Source organism: Watersipora subatra, chromosome 10 (assembly GCF_963576615.1).
Source record: "Watersipora subatra chromosome 10, tzWatSuba1.1, whole genome shotgun sequence".
Lineage (NCBI taxonomy): Eukaryota > Metazoa > Bryozoa > Gymnolaemata > Cheilostomatida > Watersiporidae > Watersipora > Watersipora subatra.
This window is the reverse complement of record NC_088717.1, coordinates 45,631,068-45,642,776: the sequence shown is the minus strand read 5'-3', so window position 1 is coordinate 45,642,776 and position 11,709 is coordinate 45,631,068.

Sequence of the window (11,709 nt, the reverse complement as noted above, 5' to 3'; positions counted from 1 at the left end):
AGTTACATCAAGAATGTTATTGGAAAACATTTAAGCTTCATCCTTGCACTCAGCCAATTTGCTTTACCACTAGTCCATTGCCAATAGGCAAAGCAAAATACCAATATTTAGGACCTTAAATGATTTTGCAAATTAGAAATACAAACATTTTTTGACAATCTTACCAGTGATGTTGAGACGGCAAATAACGATGAAATTCAGACATTGTAAAGAACCATTAAACTGCTATTAAATACTGGTTGCGTTATTGTACTTATATTTTAGCTAAATATAGTTTAAAATAGAATAAATATAATTTTTCATTGCATTAAATTTTTTAGTGCATTCATATGGAAAAATACGTGATATCCATTGCCAACATACATGGTCATTTTTGGTCACTGTATTACAAGTAACCAGTATCCAGAGTTTAAAATGTTATTTTATATACGCATCAAACTATGTATTGCTCAATAAACTTGCAAATTTTCATTATGAACCGTGAACTTGAAAATTGATTTTTTTTCAAAACTTGAAGTGCAACATCACTTTTTGGGTCTTTCCATTGAGGTCTTCATATAAGTATGCAATGTGTGTGTGTGCGTGCGTGCGTGCGTGTGTGTGTGTGTGTGCGTGTGCTCGTGTACACATTATTCATGCATTTATATACTATATAAGTATATTTTTCAGTCAGCTTTTTAGTTTCCTATAAATTTACAGCTCTAAAAAAAGCTCTTAAATTTAATCCGAGTTTTGGTTTCATTAATTTTAGTGTGCATCATAATTTATGGCTTCTACAAATTATCAATGCATGGAAGTACTTTTGCTGTAATAAGATTATGAGTCGTTTGTTCAAGTTCAGTTGATTAATTTGTGCTGGCGTTTTTACTTTGGATATTGTAACTTGTGATGTTTTAAGGGTTTAACGCAGTAAAGGTAGTAAAAAACTCATGCAGGGTTTTAACGCTTGACTGATGAGTAATAGTGGAAAGATTTGTCTGGATGTTTGTAGGTCAATCTTCCAGCATTTTTTAAACCACTAAAGTCAGCCTTAGAAACTTTTTGTTTACCACTTGGCTTTCTCTGCGTAGGCTATTTGGCTCTACCAATTTTTTGCCTATTAAAAATTGCGGAAAGTGGTTTGGTGCCCTTTTCTGTTTCAAATATGAAAGTATTTAAAATTTTTTTATCATTTTTGATATATATACTGACAGCTATCAAATCAAGTCCTGAATCGGTGACAAGCAATCCATTACCCTTATGCAGCCTTGGTGAATGAAGAAGACTTATGTTAGCCGAGCTTGACTTGCACCTTCACATTATTTCACTTGATTTAAAACATTATTAGATAGTTATTACAGTAAGTACACTAAATCTATTAATATACCTAGTAAATCGACATAAAAATTGGTTCTTTAAATAAATTGCAAGGGCATAATTTTATGAATAATGCAATAGTTTAATTTTAATCAATTGTGATATTTATTCTTTGCATGGTAGTTTAAAGTAAAGAAGGCATTTTTAAGTTTAAACCTGCAATAACCTTGATAATTAATTAACTAGATATATATATATTTATATATATATATTTATATATATATATATATAAATAATCTCAGTTTAATTTGGGTTTCATTAAAACAAAGTTTGTGTACATGTGAGTTCAAAATATCAAAAAAAGATTTAAAAAATATATGAAGAACAGTCTTCAAAAAAAAATCAATGATTTATTTTACTACAAATATAAAAAACAAACTCTTATCTGAAACATCTCTAATATTTTAACAAGCATCATGTTTTATCGTTCTTCTGATAACAAACAAATATTTTTTAAATTGTATTATGTTCATACTTTTTAAACAACACTCCATACTCCTGAAAGAACACTAGAAGACTGTAAATCAGTTTCAATCTTTTATACTGGTCTCAAGAAAAAAAATCAGTGACTTCTTTCTGCTTAAATTAGTACATGTTTGTACTGGTCACTGCTTGTTGACCTACATGCATGCACAGTCAGCACAACATTTTACGTTAAAAATATGAACTCACTTATTGAGCCCCTATATGTATGTTTTCGAGTCATTCAACAGACTAGAAGACATCAGTCAATCTTACAAAAAAATTTATTTCAGCACTACTAGAAACCCTTTATGGTCACGCACCAGTAATGAACTCTAGAAAAGTTACAACATTTTCAAAATAATTCAACTCTGAACCATGGTAATGCATATGAAAGCAAAAAAAACTCCAATTGAAATTAATTAGCGTTCGTAGCGTTTTACAATGGCGGCTGCTATTGTACTAAGTAAGCATCATCAACAAGCAAAAATTGAAAAGAAAACAAGAATTTTGTGGTTTTTTTCTCAACCATGTAAAATTATCAAACTGAAAAAGGCTAGTAGACTGTAAATAAATGTTTTAGTAATATTTGGTTCGGAAAATAATAAAACCAATTATTTTTATAAATCTTTAAAATGAGTTGATATATCAAAAACAGCTGCTGTAACAAATAGAAAAAATATACACATCATAAATCAAACCCATATTATAAAACTTCACAATGCTTACCCTAGTGCTAATATAGTAGCAAGCGTATGTGCCATATCATCTTGTGATACTGTTGGGACTAATAAACTGAATTGAGTAACCAAGGTAAAAACAGCGAAGCTATGTGACAAATAAATTAGTTTCAGTTATCACAAGCAATTAGCAATATGGTGCTATTAATTTGAATCTGCTTTGTTGGAAGTAACTTTGATAAAATTGCAGAAGTGCAAAAGGAACCATAATTTTTTTATTTAGGTGTGGATCTTCAAGCCTTTGATTTTTGCATTACTATTTGCACCAAGCGCTACTGTGTCCCAATTTTTACTCAAAAATGCTGTGTTTTAATTTAGTTGTTCTTGCTCTGCTATGTTTGTACTGAAGTTGAACCACAACAAACTATTGAGAATTATGATAATGCCGATTTACGCAAGCCAACCCAAACATATATATCAACTCTAACAATGAATTATACGACGTTGGTGAAACAGTGAAGTGTCTTGAATATGAGTCATAACTCATACATGCATAAATTCGCAACTTCCGATGTATTCATACTGATCACCTGTTTGATTTCTGCATACTTGATTAACTCTGATTGTACATGTAATGAGGTCTAATAAAGATAAAATATCATGTTGTTTAGTCTCAGTGAACACTTGTGTTCTATGTTTAGGCTAGTACTCTCAAATTCTGGTTCTATTTTAAAATTATGGGTTCTAATTTAGCAAACCTCGAAGAGTTTTAGTAGTTTTGCGAGACAGTTAGTGCTTTGCGACATATATAGTATAACAAGTGTTGTTTAGTTAGTGAATCACATGGATGTTGAAACATATTGCCAGTAAATGTTTTAGACACTGTTATGAGTCATTGGCTAACACTGGAAGAAAATCAAAGTTTACGCTGAGATAAAGGCTGACTGTAGCATACTGTCTATAATCTAAAAATGAAATGAATATGTTTGGCTTTAGTTAGCCCTTGCTAGACTCGGTTAAATTAGGCTACAGTGTTATAGAGCACGTTTACCATAACCACAAAATCTGATCTGCACTGGATGAGGCTGATCTAAGCTAAACAGATTTCGACAAGGCTAAACAGGGCTAGTCTAAACAAAGCAATGCAGACCTCGACAAAGAAGAGCTAGACAAAGCAAAAATACTGGGCAAAGCTGAATAAAACTAGCCAAAGCTGAATGAGAAGGCTAAGCCAAGGCAAACCTGTGTGGTGCTAGACAGAGCTTGAAAAAACTGGGCTATAATGGGTGTGTTGGCTCTGGCTGGAGAAAGATTGGCAGCTAGGGAAAAATAGACTGAGATGATTAACACACTGTTTGGCTTGGCAGACCTTGGTAAAGCTGAGAAAGACCAGGCAGGGCTTTGAAAAGCATAGCAAAGATGGGCAGTGATAAGCGATTACAGACGAAGTAAAAATGTTAGAGGTAAGCCAGTGCCAATCAGCCCTGTGCAAGGGTGCATTGGGCTAAACTGGAATATAATTTGATAAAATCTTGCAAGATGAATCTGACATAGGCTGAGAACTGCTAGTCTGAGCTGCACCTCTCTCAGTTGCTTTTCTAGAGTTTTTTTGCACCTATATAGTGTTACAAAATGTGCTTTTGGCTACACAACAATTCAGTTTTGTGTCCAATGCTAAGCATATTATTTGGCTGCTGTTTTTTTCTGTTTTTTAAAAATTAGATTTTTTTTCATGTAATTAGAGTTTTAGGTTTACGAAAATTATAACGTTAACATTTTGTTTTGACCTTATTGGAGGTAGCATAAATATTTGAGTATATAATATATGACACTATTCCAATCAAGTTAATTTCTTCTCACAATAGCAGTTTTTATTATAATAATTTTGGTTTTTGTATTACCTATAGTATAGCTTGTAAAACATTAATTTTTGGTTTGGAAAAAAACACACAATGAAGCAAACCTTTAAAGAGGTAATTAATTGCACAATTAGCCATCTAGAATTATCATAATAGTAAAATATAAGCGTGGCAAACACGTTCTTTTGGTTTGCAAGATGTTAGTGTATAACTTTTAGATTTCCAAGTTTGCATGAACCTGCATTAGATTGCACCAAAGTCCACCTCTTTAATCATCTTGGACGTCTCTGAAATCACAAAATTATGAACTAATAATTTCCAATTACTAAGAGCTGCATGCAAAACATAAGCAGTAATGAATTAGGCTTAGCAAATACTTTGTACATGTACAATTAAGACTTTTCTGCCACCAGCTACATTTTGAGTGGTGCATTATGAAATTAATACTCATGTAAAATTAATAATTAATATGGTTGGAAAAAGAGTTCTATGAATAACAATAAAAATACAGACGGTTCCCAACCTACGAACGCGTTACGTTCCGAACGATTGTTCGTAAGGTGAATTTGTTCGTAAGTTGCTTCAGCGCTATATTTTGTATTATAATTTATGTTTAAGGCCTATATAAGTATATTGAAGGTTTATATAAATATGTTTAAGACTTGTATAATTAACCTGTATTAGTTTGTACCGAAAAATTTTATTAATAAAATGGAAATAATAGTTTGGTGGATGCCGGGCCATGACACCGCATTTCTTATTTATTGTATGTCTTGTCCTTTCTATTATATTGTTGTTTTAATCGTCATGCTATCACTTATCGTTGTTGTCTTATTTTTTGTATGTGTTGTCCGTTTATTATATCGTTGTTTCACTCGTTATGCTATTGTTATATCTGATATACCGTCATAACACTATCACTTATCGTCACTTAGATTGTTGTCATACCAAAGCGCTAGCGGTCCTATTCATTCACCTTGTTAGTCGGTGTTCTTGCTGTTTGCTGTTAGCCGGAATGGTTGATATTATTGTACATGTATATAAATGAGTGCGCGCATTTAGTTGAGCAGAGCAAATAGCCGTATGCTTCTTGGCTGGTGAAATTTCCTTCGCTAATTAAAAGCTGAATGAAACTACAGGCACTCTCTTATCTTTATTAGTAGAGATCTTGCCAAGTAAAGGCTGGCAAATCTCTTTACAATAAGTATGTAAAGTTCAAACAAAGTTCAAACAAATAATTCGAAAGTTAATCGAGTTACGAACAACGTACATGCGTTTGTATGTACCGCGGTTCGTAACTCGAATGTTCGTAAGTAGGGAACCGTCTGTAGGCTCTATATATTAAGTGTAAAGGGAAGTGTACTATAATATAAATCAAATTAACACTAATTTACTGAAAACTGGTTTTAAATAAAAAGATATGGAACTGCTGTTAATTTGAATAATTATGGAATAACTCTTGAACTTGTTTTATTACATTTTATTATTACATTATTACGTTTGTATTATACAAGTGAGTGTCTGTCTGTCATTTGTAATCCAAGTTTAGCTGATAAAGACTTAGAAGAAAAAAATACTTGGTACTAGAATTAAACTTCAAGAACTTGTAAAATGGAGAAACCCTTATTCTACAGACAGACGTTCTACCTACTTTGCCACATGGCCTACTTGCTATTTCATAGATTCATTGAGTGCAAACTTTTTAAACTTGCTAATATGGAATGGAAATTGGTTCAAATACTTACACTCCACGCTTCAGCTTGCTGGTTTGAACTAATTTTTTTGGAAAAGATGTGACCGAGCTACCCTAAAGTGCCAAACGCATATGTGTAGAGATTATAAGCTTAATCAATTTTGTCGCACACATAGAACTGAAACATCCCTATCATTTAAAACTTACAATGGTGAATGTTGCAAATGCCAATTAAAACTAAGTTATTTTGCAACAAACCCTTACTTATTACTCATACAATGCTTTAGCATTTCTCTAGTATCTAGCTAAACACAATATCAGATAAAAAACAAGTGCATACATAGGAAAGATAGCGCAAGTGGTAAGAATGTCAGCAGGTGACCAGCAGGTGAATTGATCCCTACCAGCTGCTTATTTTCTAGATTTTTGCTTAATACATAATTAAATTTAGTGATTTTTACAAGTATAATAACTAACACTCCAAGAAATGCTATGTTAGCTGATGTTGCCTAGTCAAAAACTATCTCTGCTGTCTTTTCTATAAATAAACTTGGCATGCACAGTTAACAGTGATCTACTGGTTCAAACTGTGTGATGCGGACTCTTCAAGATCAAACAGAGCAAACAGCAAGCTTTTATATCAAGATTTTAATAGCTATAGCTGGACATACACAAAGATTGGTTTTTATAGTGATCTTTAACAGAAAGCAAGTATGAGCATTCACACGTCTGAAAGTTTTCTGCAAACTGCAGAAAAATAAAAAATGTTCTTGTCATAAAGGGGCGTTGTAGTTTGACCTTAGCTTGTACATAAGTTGTAAAGAATTTCGGCTAACGTTTTAAATAATGAAACCTTTGTGATTGGCAAAGAAAACAAGGCTGATGAACTGTGTACCACAATTTTGTACCTGTAATTCGGTCTATGCCTCAAACGGTCTACGTTTATTACAGAAACCTTCGAATAAATTTGATTAAAAGTAAACAATGTCATAGACTGGTGAAATGAGCATGGTTTTCTTGTGAAATACGCACTGATAAATATTTCTACTATCTGTTGCACGGCTTTATTGGCGTATCGTAGTCTGGTCTTAATTTTATTAAAACAAGCTTTTCAAGCACTTTGTTGCGATTTTCGTCCAAATTAATCTGTCTAATTGTGTATAATCCGATCAGATGGCTAAGCTTTAAGATAATGCCGACGGGTTACAAAGACTTGGTAACATATTTAAGTAGGCTTAAATGTGTTTTGTATCGTTATTATACTTTAACGACTCTACAAAACGATGGTTAAATTTGTTGATGAGATTTCAAAACAAGGGTTCGTCTCATTGCTTATAAATATTTTTTGTAAGTTGTGTGCACATGCATTTATTATAAAAACTCTCAAACTTCGCTCTCGCTCGTTTGATCGTGGGATAAATAAATAAATATATATATATATATATATATATATATATATATCTACTAGCTGTGCTACCCGGCGGTGCCCATGTAATAGAAGTCATTAAACAAAAAATTGATTTGTATTTAACATATAACAACTTTTGCCATTATAAATTTCAAAGTACATATCATGAGATAAGTGTGTCATGTAGTTGAAATAATTTAGGAGAAAAATAAAAACAACTGTAAAGGTTGTAAAGCTTTGTCAAACAACTGTACCTTTCAAGCTAATAACCTGGCATATTGCCAATGGAAAACTCCACTAAGCTAGTTGTTAAGGTTAGGCTTCCAATGACGAGAAGCCATGACTTTCAGTCTGTATTGTTGTCTAGCTCAGCTGTTCTAATAATAGCTATAGCCGAATTTCCAACAGACGGATTTCTAACAGACAGACTTTGAAAAATATTTATATATATATATTTATATATATATATATATTTATATATATATATATATTTATATATATATATATATATATATATATTTATCCAACGACCAAACGAGCGGATGCAAAGTTTGGGAGCTTTTATGATAAATGCATGTGCACACAACTTACGAAAATCATTCATCAACAATGAGACGAACCCTTGTATTATAATTTCATCAACAAATTTAACCATCGTTTTGTAGATTAGTTAAAGTATAATAGCAATAGAAACACATATAGTCCTATTTAAATATGTTACCAAGTCTTTGTAATTTATCGAAATTCTCGTAAAACCTACCCATCTGATCGGATTATACACAAAGAGACAGATTTATTTGGACGAAAATTGTTATTAAAACTTGCTAAGCCTCACTTTTTTCAAAATTAAGACCCAAAATTGAGACGCCGAGCGACAGGGAATAGAACGATTAAGTTGTGCGCATTTCACACAAAAAAAATGTGCAAATTTCACCTGTCTATAGCATTATCAAAGGTTTCTGTAATTAACGTAGGAGTATTAAAACTGTTTCATTTCAGTAAAAGAAATGACGATTATATTTTTCTCTAACGATTCTTTTGAGATTGCAATATTTAATTATAAGTTTGGATATTCTTCTTGATATTGTTAGCTATGACGTTTTGAAATGTAAACAAAATTGTGCATTGGTTTTCTATTATTACTGTATCGCTATTACTAAGTTTGTGATATTCTTTTTGATATCGTTAGCTATGAAATTTTTGAACGTAAACAAAATTGTTCATTGGTTTTCTATTATTACTGTATTACTATATTACTAGTATTGGTTATTCTAATAATATCAGTGCATTTTTATTTTAATATTGCACTTCTCCTATTGCAGGGGGAGAGATATAAACATATAATATTTTCCTTTTATTATTGTTTTTTGTCATGACCAAACAATTTTTTGAATATATTTTCTAAAAAGCTTTATAAACATCACTTCTTGATATTGTTAGCTATGACGTTTTGAAATGTAAACAAAATTGTGCATTGGTTTTATACTATTACTATATTAATAATATTGGTTATTCTAATAATATCAGTGCAATTTACTTCTAATATTGGCCAATATTGCATTTCTCTTATTGCAGGTGAAGAGATATAAACATATAATCTTTTCCTTTCATTATTGCTGTTTGTTGTATATAATAACACCCACACCCAGTACATTACAGCTACCATTGCAGTTATCCTATTGCCCAGCAGTGCCATTTGACTGCTAATATTACATTTCTCAACCATCAGTAGCATTTATTTTTTCCAATATCACTTTGGTCGTGGGCTGTATGACGTTGAAATTTTTAGTATATATATATATATGTTTATATATATATTTATACAAATAGATATACAATATATATACATGTATATATATATGTATATATACATATATATATATACATACATGTATATACTTATATATATATATATATTTATATGTATATAGATATACAATACATATATTTATACAATATATATATATACATCTTCTAAAACCTAAAAATTAGAAACCTATATTATTATTAGAGATGCAAGTTTTGCAAAGATAAATAGAGACAAAGCTCTTTATTTTATTTTATAACACATATTATGTGTATATGTATATATATGTACATGTATGTGTAGATGTACATATACATATATATATATGTATATATATATATATATATATATGTATATATATATATATATATATATATACTAAGAAACCTAAAAATATGTGTATATTAAATATAAATATGTATTTATATACGTATAATTTTATTTCATATTTTTCAGGTATTATGTATTGTACTAAAATTAACTTGATATAGTTAATCGAGAGCTTTGTCTCTATTTATCTTTGCAAAACTTGCATCTCTAATAATAATGTAGGCCTCTAATCTTTAGGTTCTAAAAGATTAGAAACAGTCTTTGAGCACATATGAACTTTTTGGTAAACAAATGCCACTCAGTAATTTTAGTTGTCTTGTGCAAATTTGAGCCAAGCAATTACATGTTATTTTAGAGTTCGAGTTTATCTGTGATACTGTGGTAGCAAAAAGTTATTAACAAAAGTTGGCAAAAACATGTGGAACCTTTGTTAGTCCAGACTATTTAAACATGTATTACGTTACATTTTAGAATTACAACATAGGATACTAGTCTCCTTAATCTGGAAAAATATTAACTATTAACTACAGGTTATACAAAGACTATTTGCCAACAATTCCTATTTGGAAACATTGGGAGTTGTTGGGATAAAAGAATAACTTACAAGTTTCATAAAGTCCGAGAGTTTTATCTACAAGAGCCATTGACATTAACCTCATATGCCTTCTTTGCTTCCTAGCTTCAATCTTGCGCATCCTTTTGACACTATAGTATCTGCCAAAGAAATTTGAAATAAAAAGATTGCAGTTAAAGGTTTACTTGAAACAAAATTCACATTTAAATTATTTGGTATTAAAAGATTCGCCATGGCTTACTTTGCTGTGTGGTGGTGCAACGTATGTGGAAATATAATTTCAAGCTCTTAATAGCTCAAAAACGAACAGTTAATTGCAGGCATCACAAAAACGCCGTAGATTACAATCCCTTTCCAAAACGGTTCAAATCAGACAAAGCAGAACAAGATGGTTTCTATTTACACTTTTATACAACTTGATTTGTCAAAATATTTTCTCAAATATTTCAATAACACCATGTCTAGTGTCATTACGAGTCTATTTCATCTTTCCTGCAGTGCTCTTACTTTGAGCACTGATATCTCAAAACTTACAGTGAAAATGTTCAATTTTTTAATTTTACCTTGAATGAGTGCATATCATTTTCTGATAAACATGACAAACCTATTGGTCACTTGAGATAGCCAAAAACTGCTGCAAAGATTGTTCATGGTATTTGACAAGAAGTACTGGGTCACATGATCAGATTACGACTAGATGATTAGACCAAGCCTAAACCAAACTGTAAATTAGCGAGCATCTACATTTGGTAAGGGCTCTTTGGTGAAACCCAAAGTGTTGGTCATAAACTAGTGCTACAAGAAGTTTTATACTGGGCATTCTTTTAGCCTTTGAATTCCTGTGAGAACACTACGTGTCAAGACAATAACCGCCTCGTTTGAGTACATAATAGAAAGAAATTGATTCCAACCAACGGCGTTTTCATGATGGTCGAGATTAGCTGTTCGTTGTTTAGCTTTTAAGAATTTTTAATCACATTCCAATATATGTTGCACCTACAAAACAACATAGTAAGACATGGTGAATCTTTTGACAACAAATAACTACAATTGGAGTTTTGTTGCAAGTCACCCTTTCAGTTTTATCATAATAAAAAGCGTATTAGCTTACAAGTTGTGCTGTAGCTTAAAACCGCTCAAAATTTTATGAACCAGTAACTACAATGTAAATTTTTTGTTAAAAAAAATTCTTTAGTAGGTACTCCACAAACTTAAAACCATCATTTTTAAATCAAAAACTTTTAAGTTGGAGTCTGCATGTACATGTATTATTGTACAAAAAAGAAACTAATACTTGAAAAATGTGATATTTCACATTGTCAAATTAAGCTACTTTTTTGTCTCTCAGTAAAAATAGCCATGTATTAACACCACAGCTTGATACATAGGCCAGCTTCTTTTCAAAAAAAGATCTTTTAATTCATTCACTTACTAATTTACTTTTAAAACTATATTTTAAAGTATACAAATAATTGTTGCTATAAAAACCGATACCTTTTGTAAAAAACTAGAGTAGGAGAATTTTAACCAAACACCAATG